The sequence below is a fragment of the Triticum aestivum genome, chromosome 6B (assembly GCF_018294505.1).
Source record: "Triticum aestivum cultivar Chinese Spring chromosome 6B, IWGSC CS RefSeq v2.1, whole genome shotgun sequence".
Lineage (NCBI taxonomy): Eukaryota > Viridiplantae > Streptophyta > Magnoliopsida > Poales > Poaceae > Triticum > Triticum aestivum.
In genome coordinates this window covers 45878355-45893757 of record NC_057810.1, presented here as the reverse complement: position 1 = coordinate 45893757, position 15403 = coordinate 45878355, and positions in this window count along the sequence as shown.

Genomic DNA, 15403 nt, shown 5'->3' with positions numbered 1-15403 from the left:
TGGCCGCGCGCTTGGCCCAGCCGCGCTCGCCCGCGGGCGCCCCACTCCCTGCCCGCGCCCCGGCCGTGCCCGCTCATGGTTGGAGTCGACATGGACGAGCAAGAGAGGCATGCGCGTGGGGAGTGCAGGGGTTACACTTCAGCGGCCGGACTAAACGGTCAAACAAACAGTGTTGACTTACGATGCCATGTCAGCACTTACATGCGGGCCAGGCCTGTCGTAAACGCGTTTAAAATGGCTGAATCGGTTGATTTACTCACATGGTAGTTTTTAGTCACAGGTTAATAAACAAGTGGTAGTTTTTGGGACAAAATCGTAAAGTGATAGTTTGTAGGTACGGTTCCACGAATTGTGGTAGTTTTTGATCAAATACTCAGAACAAGAACATCCAGAGCACCGTGTGCAACAAAGGTAAAAGTTGCACTCCAGCAGCTTCAACAGGTGCAACAACATCAACAAAAGGAGGTACAACTTCTGCAATAGGGGCCACTTCCACGACATTATCCAAAGCAGCATTGACCTCTAAGACAGTAGAAGGGAGATCCATATGACGCAGGTCTAATCGTCGTGGCCGCCGCCGATCTAATGGCTCAACATGGTGATCTAATCGTCGCCGCCGATGCGTGTTGATTCAATATATATAAAAAGAGTCTATGACATCTCGCGGCTCTACCTGGCGCTCCAATCACCGCCACAGACGTCGCTGCCACAGAGGTGTGTTGATCCAATATGAAAAAAAGAGGATGATGACATTTCATGGCTCAACATGGCGATCTAATCGTTGCCGCCGATGCGTGTCGATTCAATATATATATAAAACGAGAGTCTATGACATCTCGCGGCTCTACCTGGCGCTCCAATCGCCGCCGCGGACGTGTGTTGATCCAATATGAAAAAAAGGGCGATGACATCTCGCGGCTCAACATGGCGATATAATCGTTGCCGCCGATGCGTGTTGATTCAATATGTAAAAAAGGAGAGAGTTTATGCCATCTCGCGGCTCTACCTGGCGCTCCAATCGCCGTCGCGGACATGTTGATCGACATGAAAAAGAGAGTTATGACATATCGCGATGGCACTCCAACAACGAGCGGCACTGGGAGCTTCACAACCCCCGTGCGTGAAAACGACAGCCGCGACGGAAATGGCGACTGCCCTGGTGCGCGTACCCGTGCGGCCGTCGCCGCCTTGATCTCCTCGCTCTGGTCTACTGCGCGTTCGGCGTGCCCAGATCCAGCACCCCCGTGCCGCGCTCTCTCCTCTCCTCCAGTCTGCCTCTCCGTTCATTCGCCCACCATGGCTCCCCAAGCTCCGACATCGGCGGCCGCCCCGACCTTTTGGGAACCTCCTGCCGGTGTCCTCCCTATTTCAACGACGGCGCCCGCTCCGGCCTCTCGGGCGCCTCCTGCCGGCGCCACCACCGATACGACTGCGGAGGCCGCCCCGGCCTCTCTAACTCCTTCTGACGGCACCACCACTGCTACGACGACGGAGGCCGCCCCGGCCTCTCTGCCGCTGCCCTTTGTGGATGGCGCCGCCGCGACTTTCCTTGCCTTCCGCAAGGCCGACCCGGCCATGCGGGGACGCCTGCAACTGCTGCGGCCCTCCACAACCAAGACGCGAGCCAGCTCTGATATGAGCCTGGCGACTCCGACGCCTACCATGCCGCCTGTCGCTGCTGCCGAAGACGATGGTCTTCATGGAGCTCACTTTGTTGGCCCCGATTTAGGTGCAGCCCCCGACGCCGCTGTGCGGACCCTGCAGCCGCCGTTGGCCGTGTCGTGGGCTTCCCTCGCGGACAACGTCTGCAACATTGATGCTCACAACGAGCTCGCCCCGCTGACGCAGTTGGCTGCCAGGTGCTCCAGTGGGGTGAGCGATCCAGTTGCCGCTGCTCCTGAGGCGTCTTTGGACCAGGGATGGGTGAAGGTGGGGGGCCGGCGTCGTTCGGCGTCGCCGATATCGGCTCTGGCTCCCTGGCCTATCCCTGCCTGGCTCCGCGGTAGATGCTGTAGAGGCCTCGCCCCTGGACACCGGGCGGCGGTTTGCAGAGATCCCTTCCGATGCTCTCGTTGCTTGGAGAACAGTCATCGTGCTCGTGACTGCCGCAACCCATGGCGTTCTCTCAGCTCTCTGGCATGTCTTGTCGTCCCGCCCGTCTCTCGCCTTGGCATCCAACATTGTCAACCTCCTACTCCAAGAGAGGCCCAATTAAAATCCACACTCCCTTCCGTTGCGCTTCACCGTGGATCTTGGGCGTCTGTGGTTTCTGCTTCCGCTAGCCCGGCATCCCCATCCATTGATGTGCTTAAGACCGCTCTGGCTGATCAGACCGAGGTGCTTCAGGGTTGGCAGACACGTATTGAGAGCTTCCTGGAACGGGCTGAGGCTGCTTTGAGCAGGCTCTCCTTTTTGCCGGCTACGTTTCTGGCCACGCAGACACCACTCATGTTGGCTCCATGGAGGACGAAGGGGCAGATCCTTATGGTTGTTTCTCCCCTCGTGTTCTGGACAATTCATCATTGATGTCTGCTTCGTCCGTTGTGCATGACGATGTGGGCGAGTCCATCGCCGTGCTTGCGGCTCTGGTGCTACAGCTCATGCCCGAGCTTCGGGATATATGTTCGAGCCCTGCTCCGCCTCTGTCCTTGGAGCGGTTGGAAGTGGACTCGTCGACAACCTTGTGTGAGGGCCATGTTTTGCCTCCGTCATGTGAGCAACTGGAGGCGCCGAAGTCCATTGTGTCGATGGTTCCTGTGGTGGAGGATGATGTGTTGGGGGTTCCTCGGGCCGATGATGTCGATGCGGCCGGTCTGTTGGTGCCTGCCCCTAGTAGGAGCCCCTTGGTTGATGACATCTACATCAAGAAGTACAATGAGTTCTATGATTTTCTTGACAAATGGGTGGCGGATCAGCCTGGACCCGGCATCACAAGTGGTTGCCTCCCCAAGAAGAAACCCAATAGGGAGAAAGCAAAGAGAAACAAAAGCAAGAAGGGCGGTGTCATTCGGAAGACGCCCACGATTTCATGATGGAGGATGCTCCGTTTTTATCGTGGTCGATGTTCTTGTGTGAAGCTCCGCTGTGTTGTACAAGTGTCAAGGGTTTCGGTTGTTGTGCATTGGGAGGGCCACATGTGCCGTCACGGTGTTTCCTGTTGTGTGAATAGTACGACCTTGGGTTGTTTGTATCGGTTTTTGCCCGGTTTTCCAAAGATAAACTGGGCAATTCTCTTCTTCTTAATTAATCGATGAGGCAAATCTTTTGCCCCCGTTTCGAAAAAAAAACATATCGCGCTGGCACCCCAATTGCCGACCCGGATGTGTGGTGATCCGATATAAAAAAAACAATGACATCTCGCGACTTTACCGGGCGATCAAATCGCCGCCATAGATGTTCTATAGTTGTTGCTTTGATCTTCAAGTATCTGCAGGTGTTATGACAGCAGAATGATTCGCGATAATCTACAAAACTGCACTCATGCTCTTGCGCAATCATCAGGCTCCTCCGTGTGGCGGCAGCATGCCTATATGCACACTCAAAGTCAGACGTCGTGGGTCATCACACATATGCATAAAGATTGTTGACAAAGTCTGTAAATCACATTCATGTTGCATGCAAGGAGTAATTTCATCTGGCTCGTAACAATACCGACTTGGCCATCTACAGTGGAATAAATAAGACGCCGTCGTGGACAATCTATAGAGCCATGATTCAAATCATACAGCGACTCATCATTGTAGAAAGGCTTTAATGTCATGCCATCTCTAGTTGATGGTTCTGTGTTTATATAGCAGGTCCGCGACCTCCCTGATAGCGTACAAGATTCGATAGTTTGAGATACAACTTGTGCTACAAGAGATATGATAGAGAGAGTTGTTACAAAGAGATAAAGGAGAATGCTAACAACCTAATATATCTCTCCCCGTCGCGCCTGATGGCTTCTGTGAACGTGACAATCATCGGGTGCAATATGTTTAACACCCTCCCTTAATCACAACTCCATGAGATTGAGATTACGTTTGAATTCATCAAAGTTCCTTGTAGGTAATGCTTTTGTGAAACCATCTGCAACCTGATCTCTAGAGTGAACAAAACGAATCTCCAACCGTCGATTAGCAACTCATTCTCTGACAAAGTGAAAACCGATCTCAATGTGTTTTGTTCTAGCATGGAGCACAGGGTTAGCAGACAGATAGGTAGCACCAAGGTTATCACACCACAAGCAGAGAGCATGTGTGGATTTTAGTCCAAGTTCTTTTAACATGGACTGAACCCAAATGATTTCTGATGTGGCATTGGCAAGTGCCTTGTACTCAGCTTCTGTACTTGACCTGGACACAGTAGCCTGTTTCTTTGCACACCATGATATAAGGTTAGGTCCAAATTTTTTTTCCAAACCCACCAGTAGAACGTCTGTCATCCAGACATCCTGTCCAGTCTGAATCAGAAAATGCACTAACAAGAGTAGATGAAGATCTGTTGAAAGTCAGCCCAATTTTCATGGTACCTTTCACATATCTCACTATGCGTTTTGTAGCTGTGAAGTGAACTGTGGTAGGTGCATGAAGAAACTGACACACCTTGTTAACAGCAAAAGAAATATCAGGCCTTGTTAATGTTAAGTACTGTAGTGCTCCTACTAAACTTCTGTAATTTGTACTATCAACTTGATTCAAAGGATCTCCTTCTGTAAGAGACAATTTTTCTGAACTGGATAAAGGAGTTGGTGAGGTCTTACATCCTTGAAGACCAGCTCTTCTTACCAGATCAGTAGCATATTTTTCTTAAGAGAGATGAAGACCATCACCATGTTTCTTAACTTCAATCCCTAGGAAGAAATGCAAATCTCCCAAATCCTTGAGAGCGAACTCAGCACTCAATTCTTTCAGTAAACCTTTCACTGCTTTGTCAGATGAGCTTGTGACAATAATATCATCAACATATATGAGAACAAATATGGATGTATTAGTGTCGGAGTAAATGACCACGGGTAGCCTAGCCGGCTCCCCTTGGGGCTTCTGAAAAAATTACAAGCCAATCAAGCCAATCAAGCCATCCGGCATCCAAGACGCTAGGCCGCCTTCCCCCGGCCGGCTGTCATCCATGCCGGCTGTCAGGAGGCGGCCTGGCCCCAAGAGCCATAGAAGAAAGCCATGGGAGGGCGGCTTCCCAGGAACCGGCTGCCTGAGGGCCGACTCCGCGTAGCCGGCCACGAGAGGGCCGACTCCAAGGAGCCGGCCACCCCGTAGGCGGCCAAGGCCGCGCCCTCAGAATCTGCACCCACATAACGGCGATGAGACGGGGCGTGGCTACAGTAAAGCCTGCCACCCCCGCATCCCGGAGCACGTGTGGCTACAGTGCGCTGTACGGGGAGGCCATCACCCGTCCGGCGCGGCACTGTTGCCATGTTGACTATGACGTCACCCACGACAGGCTGTCTGTACCACCCGCAGGCGGCGGGTCCCCCAGTCAGAGAGATGCCCCAAGGTCGCTCGGCTTCCCTGAGTCGGCCTAAGGTATAGCCGACTCCCCACAGCCGGCTGATTCCCTTCCTCGAAGGAAGCGCTCCATTAAGGAGACAAGACGAGGTGAGGCTGCAGTGATCGCCGCCAAGGCGGCGGCACTGTAGCCACGCCTTCCCCGATAAAGCCCTCGTCATCAAGATTGAGGCAACAGTAACCAGCCCCTGACAAGGCCCTCAACGATGGGGCCAGCTTGTCGACCTGGGAGCCGGCAACTGGCGGGACCCACCAAGTCGGCGGGCCCCAGTGGCCGGCGGAGAAGCCGGCGGGCGAGGACACTGACGGCTAGGGCCCACACTTAGCCGGATTACCATTGTACCCCCGGGGGGTAGGCCTATATAAGCCCCCCGGGGCACCCATGCAAAGTGTTGGACTCTGGTAGTTTTAGCCACCACGTAGAGGGAAGAGAGGAGCTAGTCGTGCCCTTCTTCTTCCTCTCACCGAACAACTCTAGGAGCAGCTTGTAGTAACTTATACCTCTAGTGATCATGCGGCCACCCCGCAGAGCAGCAGTAGGGGTGTTATCTCCATGGAGAGCCCCGAAGTTGGGTAAGATTCGCCGGCGTGCATGTCTTCGCCTCATTCCGTTTCCAGGCACCGGCGACGTCTTGTTGGCTCCCACTATGATTAGCCACCCGTTGGCATATGTCGCACCTACCACCCGACATTTGGCGCCCACCATGGGGCCAGGTGCACCGTCGTCTGGAGACCTGTTCTGGATGGGAACCCTCTTCCTCCCCGCGGGCGTAGCCAGCCCGGCACGCCCGATGGCGCTTGCCCCAACACGCTGCAAGGTGTCACCGACGCCTGCGCGGCGAGCTGCCTCGCCGACCTCCTCGGCGAGGCTCGCATCTCCGACGAGACTCGCGTCTCCGACGAGCCCGCATCCGAAGCGGGCACCGGCTGCCTCGAGAGCCGCCTCGTCAGCCTCGTCGACCAACTCCACGTCTCTAGCGAGCCTGCTGTGGATTTGGAGTCGGTCGGTTCCACCGACCCGATGCTTGTCGACTCCGACACTGCATCACTCGATGCTTTCCCCACCAACATGGTGGTCTTCGACGATCCTCTCCCGCGAACCGACAGTGGCGGCAGCACCGTTACCGAGGTGCTGGTCATCAGCCACGGAGTCGCCTTCGACGAGAACACCCACGACGCCCTGCAAAACGGCGTTGCAGGACTTGTCCGTCCCCATCCCGGCCGACGCCGACGCCGAGGCGCTGAAGGCTCACCGCACTGCCCTCGTCGTGGAGGGCCGGAAGCTAGCCACCATGAGATGCCTCACCGAGGCCCACCAGTGCGAGGTCAACCGCGCCGCCTTTGGAACGCCGCCTCCTGACGAACCGAGACGAGCCGACGTTGTCCAGAAACGCGGCGCGGCCATCGCCGATATGCTGGGGGCAGAACGCCCAGTCTACGCCGCGCCCCTTGAGAACCTACGCGCTGCCCAGTCGGTTGTAGACGAGCTGAACGGAGTAGGGGCCGACGAGCTCCCGTACTTGACCAGGCGAATCCAGCAGCTGATCGACACGGCCGCAAAGAGGCACGAAGCCGGCGTCCGCGCCGAAAGCCCTCCCCCGCGCCGAGAGCACGACGCGACATCGCGTACACCAACCACGGGCGGAGCCCGTGCAAGGCAGGAAAAAGAGCCGGCTGCCAGCCGAAGCCGAACCCGGATCTCCATCGAGCGCGACGCTGAAGGCCGCCCTCGAGCCGTGGAGCGACGAGGCGATCTGCCCCCTCCTCCACCTCACGGGGAAAGATATCCCACCCCGCCGCCTGTCACGCATCCGACTCTCAGTGGCCGACTTGGTCGCCGTGAAGGAGTCGGCGAGAAAAATGCTCGCCATCGGATCAACCGCCTTGCGCGATCCCTGGCATTAGAAGAAGAAGACGATGTAGGGCCTCCTTGCTTCGGCCCCCGCATCAGCGACGAGCCCTTTCCCAAAGGGTTCTCACTCCCGAGAGACACGCCCAAGTACAACGGCTCCGTGAAGCCGGAGGACTGGTTGATCGACTACTCCACCGCGGTTCGCATAGCCAACGGCAACCGGCGTGTTGCCGTAAAATACGTCCCCCTGATGCTCCAAGGCACGGCGCGCACCTAGCTCAATAGCCTCAAGTCCTACAGTATCAACAGCTGGCTCGACTTCACGGAAGCCTTCATCCGCAACTTCACCAGCACTTACAAACGGGCCCCCAAGCCCCGGCATCTGTCTTTGTGCGTACAAGGACCCAACGAGTCAACGCGCGACTACCTTATGCGTTGGGCCGAGCTCCGCAACTCCTGCGAAGGGGTGCATGAGGTTCAGGCCATAGAGTACTTCACGGCCGTGTGCCGAGAAGGCACCCTCCTCAAGCACAGACTCCTCTGCGATGAGCCGGCTACCCTCGACGAGCTGCTGGTCATCGCTGATAAATACGCCATGGCCGAATCCTCCATGAAGACCGAGCTTTGAGTCGACGCTTCCGGGACGGTGATTGCGCCGGATCCCAAGACGCCGGCTGGAGAGTCCACTCGGCGCCCATACCAGAACGACAACAAGCGCAAGGCTCCGATGCCGGTTTCCGCCAGTCGGCAAGTAGCCACAGTCGAAGACGAACAACCCGAGGGGCGGCCTGCTCCCAAGAAGCAGAAAGGCGGCAAGCCGGCTTGGCAGCCGGCTTTCTCCTACGAGCAAGCCCTTGACGCCCCATGCAAGTTCCACAGCGGCGCGAAGCCGTCCAACCATACAACCCGAAAGTGCCACTGGCTTACCCGAATCACCAAGGGCGAAGGGCTGGTACCGCCTCCGCCTGCTGGACAGCCGCCTCCGGCTCCCCAGCAGCCGGCCGGTCGACCAGCAGTCGGAGCCATCCAAGAAGAGTTCCCCAACGAGCACGCCGCCTACGTTGTATTCACAAGCTAGCCCGAAGACCGGCGCAGCCGGCGCCGACAGCACCAAGAAGTCAATGCTTGCTTCCAACAACCCCGAATACATGCACGGGTCAGAGAGGCCTATCAGCTGGAGACGGGCCGACCACCCAGAGGTGATGCCGTCCCCGGGTTCCTATGCATTGGTTTTGGAGGCAACCCTAGCAACGGACAGGCTTGCTGCCTGATTCTCCCGCATACTGATAGACGGCGGGAGCAGCATCAATATCCTATATAGAGATACCATGGAGAAGTTGAACATCAAGGCCAAACACCTTATGCCAAGCCGGACCGTGTTCCATGGCATTGTACCCGGCCTGTCCTGTTCACCCATCGGCAAGATCAAGATAGATGTTCTCTTCGGAGACAAGGATCACTTCCGCCGAGAAGCAATCTGGTTTGAAGTGGTGGACCTCGAGAGCCCTTACCATGCGCTACTTGGCCGGCCTCCTCTGGCCAAGTTCATGGCTATACCCCACTATGCCTACCTCAAGATGAAGATGCCGAGTACCAAGGGCATCATCACCATAGCCGGCGACTACAAGAAGTCCTCCGAGTGCGCTGCAGCCAGTAGCCGACTGGCCGAGGCCCTTGTAGTCGCCGAAGAGAAAAAGATGTTGGACCAGATTGTGGCCATGGCCGGCAAGCCGCCTGCCCTGTCCCCTGACCCCAAGGAGTGTGATGCCCAAGGTTCCTTCCAGCCGGCTAAGGAAACAAAGAAGATACCCCTGGACCCAGAGCACCCGGAAAGGTTTGCCATCATCGGGGCGAACCTGGACAGTAAATAGGAAGGCGAGCTCGTCGATTTCCTCCATGAGAATCGGGACATCTTCGCATGGTCCCCCAAGGACATGCCGGGTGTTCCGAAGGATTTCGCCGAGCACAAGCTACACGTCAGATCAGACGCCAAGACAGTCAAGCAGCCCCTCTGCCGACTGTCAGAAGAGAAGAGAACGATCATGGGAGAAGAGATAGCCCGACTCTTGGCAGCCGGCTTCATCATGGAGGTTTTCTTCCCGGAGTGGCTCGCCAACCCGGTCCTCGTGCTGAAGAAGAATAACAAATGGCGCATGTGTATAGATTACACAAGCCTCAACAAAGCCTGCCCCAAAGATCCCTTTGCCTTACCCAGGATTGATCAAGTAATAGACTCCACAGCCGGATGCGAGTTGTTGAGTTTCTTGGATGCCTACTCAGGCTACCACCAGATAAAGCTGGACCCGGCCGACCGCCTGAAGACCGCCTTCATCACGCCATTTGGAGCTTTCTGTTACCTGACGATGACATTCGGCCTGAGAAATGCCGGTGCCACCTTTCAGTGTTGCATGCAAAAATGCCTCCTCAAGCAACTCGGCAGAAATGCCCACGTCTATGTAGACGATATCGTGGTGAAGACGGAGAGGCGCAACACTTTGTTGGAGGACCTCAAGGATACGTTTGAGAACCTGCGCCAGTTTCAGATCAAGCTCAACCCCGAAAAATGCGTGTTCGGAGTGCCAGCCGGCCAACTCCTAGGCTTCTTGGTCTCTGAACGCGGCATTGAATGCAACCCAATGAAGATCAAGGCCATCGAGAGAATGGAGATTCCCACCAAGCTGCGTGACGTCCAAAATTTTACCGGGTGCCTGGCCTCCCTGAACCGCTTCATCAGCCGGCTGGGAGAAAAGGCTCTCCCCCTCGACCGACTCATGAACAAGAGCACTCATTTTGAGTGGAACGACCAAGCCGACCAAGCCTTTCACGAGCTAAAGAAGATACTTGCCACGCCGCCTGTCTTGGCGGGGCCGACTGAGAAAGAGCCCATGCTCCTTTATATCGCCGCCACCAGCCGGGTGGTCAGCGTCGTCATCGTGGTCCAACGCCTAGAAGAGGGCCGAGCTCAGCCGGTCCAGAGGCCGGTCTACTACTTAAGCGAAGTACTATCCGCCTCGAAGCAGAACTACCCACACTAGTAGAAGATGTGCTATGGCATGTACTTCGCCACCAAGAAGCTGAAGCCCTACTTTCAAGAACACTCCATCACGGTCGTAAGCACCACCCCGCTCGCCGAGATCATAGGCAGCCAGGACGCATCCGGACGGATGGCGAAATGGGCCATTGAGCTGGCCCCCTACACGATCCTCTACCAGCCTCGCACCGCCATCAAGTCGCAAGCATTGGCCGACATCCTCGTTGACTGGGCCGAGACCCAGTACCTGCCGCCGGCTCCCGACCCCACTCATTCGCGGATGCACTTCGACTGGTCCAAGATGCGCACCGGCTGGGAGCCGGCATCATCCTCACCTCTCCCAAAGGCGACAAACTCAGATACACGCTGCAGATCCACTTCGCCGCCTCCAACAATGTGGCTGAGTACGAGGCGCTCATACACGGACTCCGGCTAGCCAAACAGCTCGGCATCCGCCGGATCTTGTGCTATGGCGACTCGGATTTGGTGGTCCAGCAGTCATCTGGCGACTGGGACGCCAAGGATGCGAACATGGTGAGCTACCATTTTCTCGCCCAGCAAATCAGCGGCTACTTTTAAGGATGCGAGTTCCTCCATGTGCCACGGGCCGACAACGAGAAAGCAGATGCCCTGGCACGGATAGGCTCAACCCGACAAGCTATACCAACCGGCGTCTCTCTCCAACGCCTCCTCAAGCCGTCTATCAAGCCGTCTCCAGAATCCGACTCCATCTTCGTGCCGCCTAACCCCGACGCAGCCGGATCTGGCTTGGGGAGCCAAGCAGGCGGCCCGGGAACTTTGATAGGCGGCCTGGGGACTGCCGAAATCGCACCCGGCCCGGGGACTTCAGAACCCGGCCCGGGGACTATGGTAGTCGGCCCGGGGACTGCTTCAACACCCCAGGCGGCGGCCAGCTCCAGCTCTTCATCACCCAACCCACCCGCCCTGGTTGCAGTAGCCGTGTTGACTATAGAAGAAGTCATAGCTCCATCATGGGCTCAGCCCATTCTCAACTTCCTGATAAACAGAGAACTGCCGGCTGGCGAGATAGCGGCAAGACAAATCCAACGCCGAGCCGGCACATATACAATTTGTTGGAAATATTCCCTAGAGGCAATAATAAATAAGTTATTATTATATTTCCTTGTTCATGATAATTGTTTATTATCCATGCTATAATTGTATTGATAGGAAACTCAGATACATGTGTGGATACATAGACAACACCATGTCCCTAGTAAGCCTCTAGTTGACTAGCTCGTTGATCAATAGATGGTTACGGTTTCCTGACCATGGACATTGGATGTCATTGATAACGGGATCACATCATTAGGAGAATGATGTGATGGACAAGACCCAATCCTAAGCCTAGCACAGAGATCGTGTAGTTCGTATGCTAAAGCTTTTCTAATGTCAAGTATCTTTTCCTTAGACCATGAGATTGTGCAACCCCCGGATACCGTAGGAATGCTTTGGGTGTACCAAACGTCACAACGTAACTGGGTGGCTATAAAGGTGCACTACAGGTATCTCTGAAAGCGTCTGTTGGGTTGGCACAAATCGAGACTGGGATTTGTCACTCCGTGAAAACGGAGAGGTATCTCTGGGCCCACTCGGTAGGACATCATCATAATGTGCACAATGTGACCAAGGGGTTGATCACGGGATGATGTGTTACGGAACGAGTAAAGAGACTTGCCGGTAACGAGATTGAACAAGGTATCGGTATACCGACGATCGAATCTCGGGCAAGTATAATACCGTTAGACAAAGGGAATTGTATACGGGATCGATTGAGTCCTTGACATCGTGGTTCATCCGATGAGATCATCGTGGAACATGTGGGAGCCAACATGGGTATCCAGATCCCGCTGTTGGTTATTGACCGGAGAACGTCTCGGTCATGTCTGCATGGTTCCCGAACTCGTAGGGTCTACACACTTAAGGTTCGATGACGCTAGGGTTATAAAGGAAGTTTGTATGTGGTTACCGAATGTTTTTCGGAGTCCCGGATGAGATCCCGGACGTCACGAGGAGTTCCGAAATGGTCCGGAGGTAAAGATTTATATATGGAAAGTTGTTGTTCGGGTACCGGAAAAAGTTCGGGTTTTTTCGGTATTGTACCAGGAAGCTTCCAGAAGGTTCCGGAGGATTCCGGAGGGGTCCGGAGGTCCGGAAAGTGTTCCACCACATCCAATACAGTAGCATGGGCTGTAGGGGGCGCCCTAGCCTTAATGGGCCAGGGGCACCAGCCCCCCAAGGCCCATGCGCATGGGAGGGGGAAAACCCTAAGGGGGAGGGCCTCCACTTGACTTGGGAGGCACTCCTGCCCCCCTTTGGCCACCGCCCCCAACCCTAGATGGGATCTAGGGGGGCCGGCCCCCTCTTTCCCCCACCTATAAATAGTGGAGGGGTGGGAGGGCAGCCGCACCACATGTTCTGGCGCAGCCCTCCCCCTCTCCCAAGTACTCCTCCTCTCCCGCGGTGCTTGGCGAAGCCCTGCTGGATCACCACGCTCCTCCATCACCACCACGCCGTTGTGCTGCTGCTGGACAGAGTCTTCCTCAACCTCTCCCTCTCTCCTTGCTGGATCAAGGCGTGGGAGACGTCACCGGGCTGTACGTGTGTTGAACGCGGAGGTGCCGTCCGTTCGGCACTAGGATCTCCGGTGATTTGGATCACGACGAGTACAACTCCTTCAACCCTGTTCTCTTGAATGCTTCCGCTTAGCAATCTACAAGGGTATGTAGATGCACTCTCCTTCCCCTCGTTGCAAGTCTCTCCATACATAGATCATGGTGACACGTAGGAAAATTTTGAATTTCTGCTACGTTCCCCAACAGTGGCATCATGAGCTAGGTCTATTGCGTAGATTCTTTGCACGAGTAGACCACAAAGTAGTTGTGGGCGTTGATTTTGTTCAATATGCTTACCGTTACTAGTCCAATCTTGTTTCGACGGTATTGTGGGATGAAGCGGCCCGGACCGACCTTACACGTACTCTTACGTGAGACAGGTTCCACCGACTGACATGCACTTGGTGCATAAGGTGGCTAGCAGGTGCCAGTCTCTCCCACTTTAGTCGGAACGGATTCGATGAAAAGGGTCCTTATGAAGGGTAAATAGCAATTGACATATCATGTTGTGGTTTTGCATAGGTAAGAAACGTTCTTGCTAGAAACCCATAGCAGCCACGTAAAACATGCAAACAACAATTAGAGGACGTCTAACTTGTTTTTGCAGGGTATGCTTTGTGATGTGATATGGCCAAAAAGAATGTGATGAATGATATGTGATGTATGAGATTGATCATGTTCTTGTAATAGGATTCACGACTTGCATGTCGATGAGTATGACAACCGACAGGAGCCATAGGAGTTGTCTTAAATTTATTGTATGACCTGCGTGTCATTAAACAACACCATGTAATTACTTTACTTTATTGCTAACCGGTAGCCATAGTAGTAGAAGTAATAGTTGGCGAGACAACTTCATGAAGACACGATGATGGAGATCATGATGATGGAGATCATGGTGTCATGCTGGTGACGATGATGATCATGGAGCCCCAAAGATGGACTCAATGGAGCTATATGATATTGGCCATATCATGTCACTACTATATAATTGCATGTGATGTTTATTATGTTTATGCATCTTGTTTACTTAGAACGACGGTAGTAAATAAGATGATCCCTTACAACAATTTCAAGAAGTGTTCTCCCCTAACTGTGCACCGTTGCTAAAGTTCGTCGTTTCGAAGCACCACGTGATGATCGGGTGTGATAGATCCTTACGTTCACATACAACGGGTGTAAGACAGTTTTACACATGCAAAACACTTAGGGTTAACTTGACGAGCCTAGCATGTACAGACATGGCCTCGGAACACAGAGACCGAAAGGTCGAGCATGAGTCGTATAGTAGATACGATCAACATGAAGATGTTCACCGATGATGACTAGTCCGTCTCACGTGATGATCGGACACGGCCTAGTTGACTCGGATCATGTAATCACTTAGATGACTAGAGGGATGTCTATCTGAGTGGAGTTCATAAGATGAGCTTAATTATCCTGAACATAGTCAAAAGATCTTTGCAAATTATGTCATAAGCTCGCGCTTTAGTTCCACTGTTTAGATATGTTCCTAGAGCAAATATAGTTGAATGTTGAAAGTAGCGATTATGCGGAACGTAGAAAGATTATGTCCTTAATGCACCGCTCAGTGTGCTGACCCCAAACATCGTTTGTGGATGTTGCAAACACCGGACATACACGTTTTGATAACTACGTGATAGTTCAGTTAAATGGTTTAGAGTAGAGGCACCAAAGACGTTTTGAAACGTCGCGGAACATATGAGATGTTTCGAGGCCTGAAATTGGGATTTCAGGCTCGTGCCCACGTCAAGAGGTATAAGACCTCCGACGTTTTTCTTAGCCTACAAACTAAGGGAGAAAAGCTCAATCATTGAGCTTGTGCTCAGATTGTCTGAGTGCAACAATCACTTGAATCGAGAGGGAGTTGATCTTCCAGATGAGATAGTGATGTTTCTCCAAAGTCATTGCCACCAAGCTGCTAGAGCTTCGTGATGAACTATAACATATCAAGGATAGAGATGATGATCCTTGAGGTATTCGCGTTGTTTGACATCGCGAAAGTAAAAATCAAGAAGGAACATCAATTGTTGATGGTTGGTGAAACCACTAGTTTCAAGAAGGGCAAGGGCAAGAAGGGATACTTCATGAAACGGCAAATCAGCTGCTGCTCTAGTGAAGAAACCCAAGGTTGAACCCAAAGCCGAGACTAAGTGCTTCTGTAATAAGGGGAACAACCACTGGAGCAGAATTACCCTAGATACTTGGTAGATGAGAAGGCTGGCAAAGTCGATAGAAGTATATTGGATATACATTATGTTAATGTGTACTTTACTAGTACTCCTAGTAGCACCAGGGTATTAAGATACCGGTTCAGTTGCTAAGTGTTAGTAACTCGAAATAAAAGAGCTACGGAATAAAT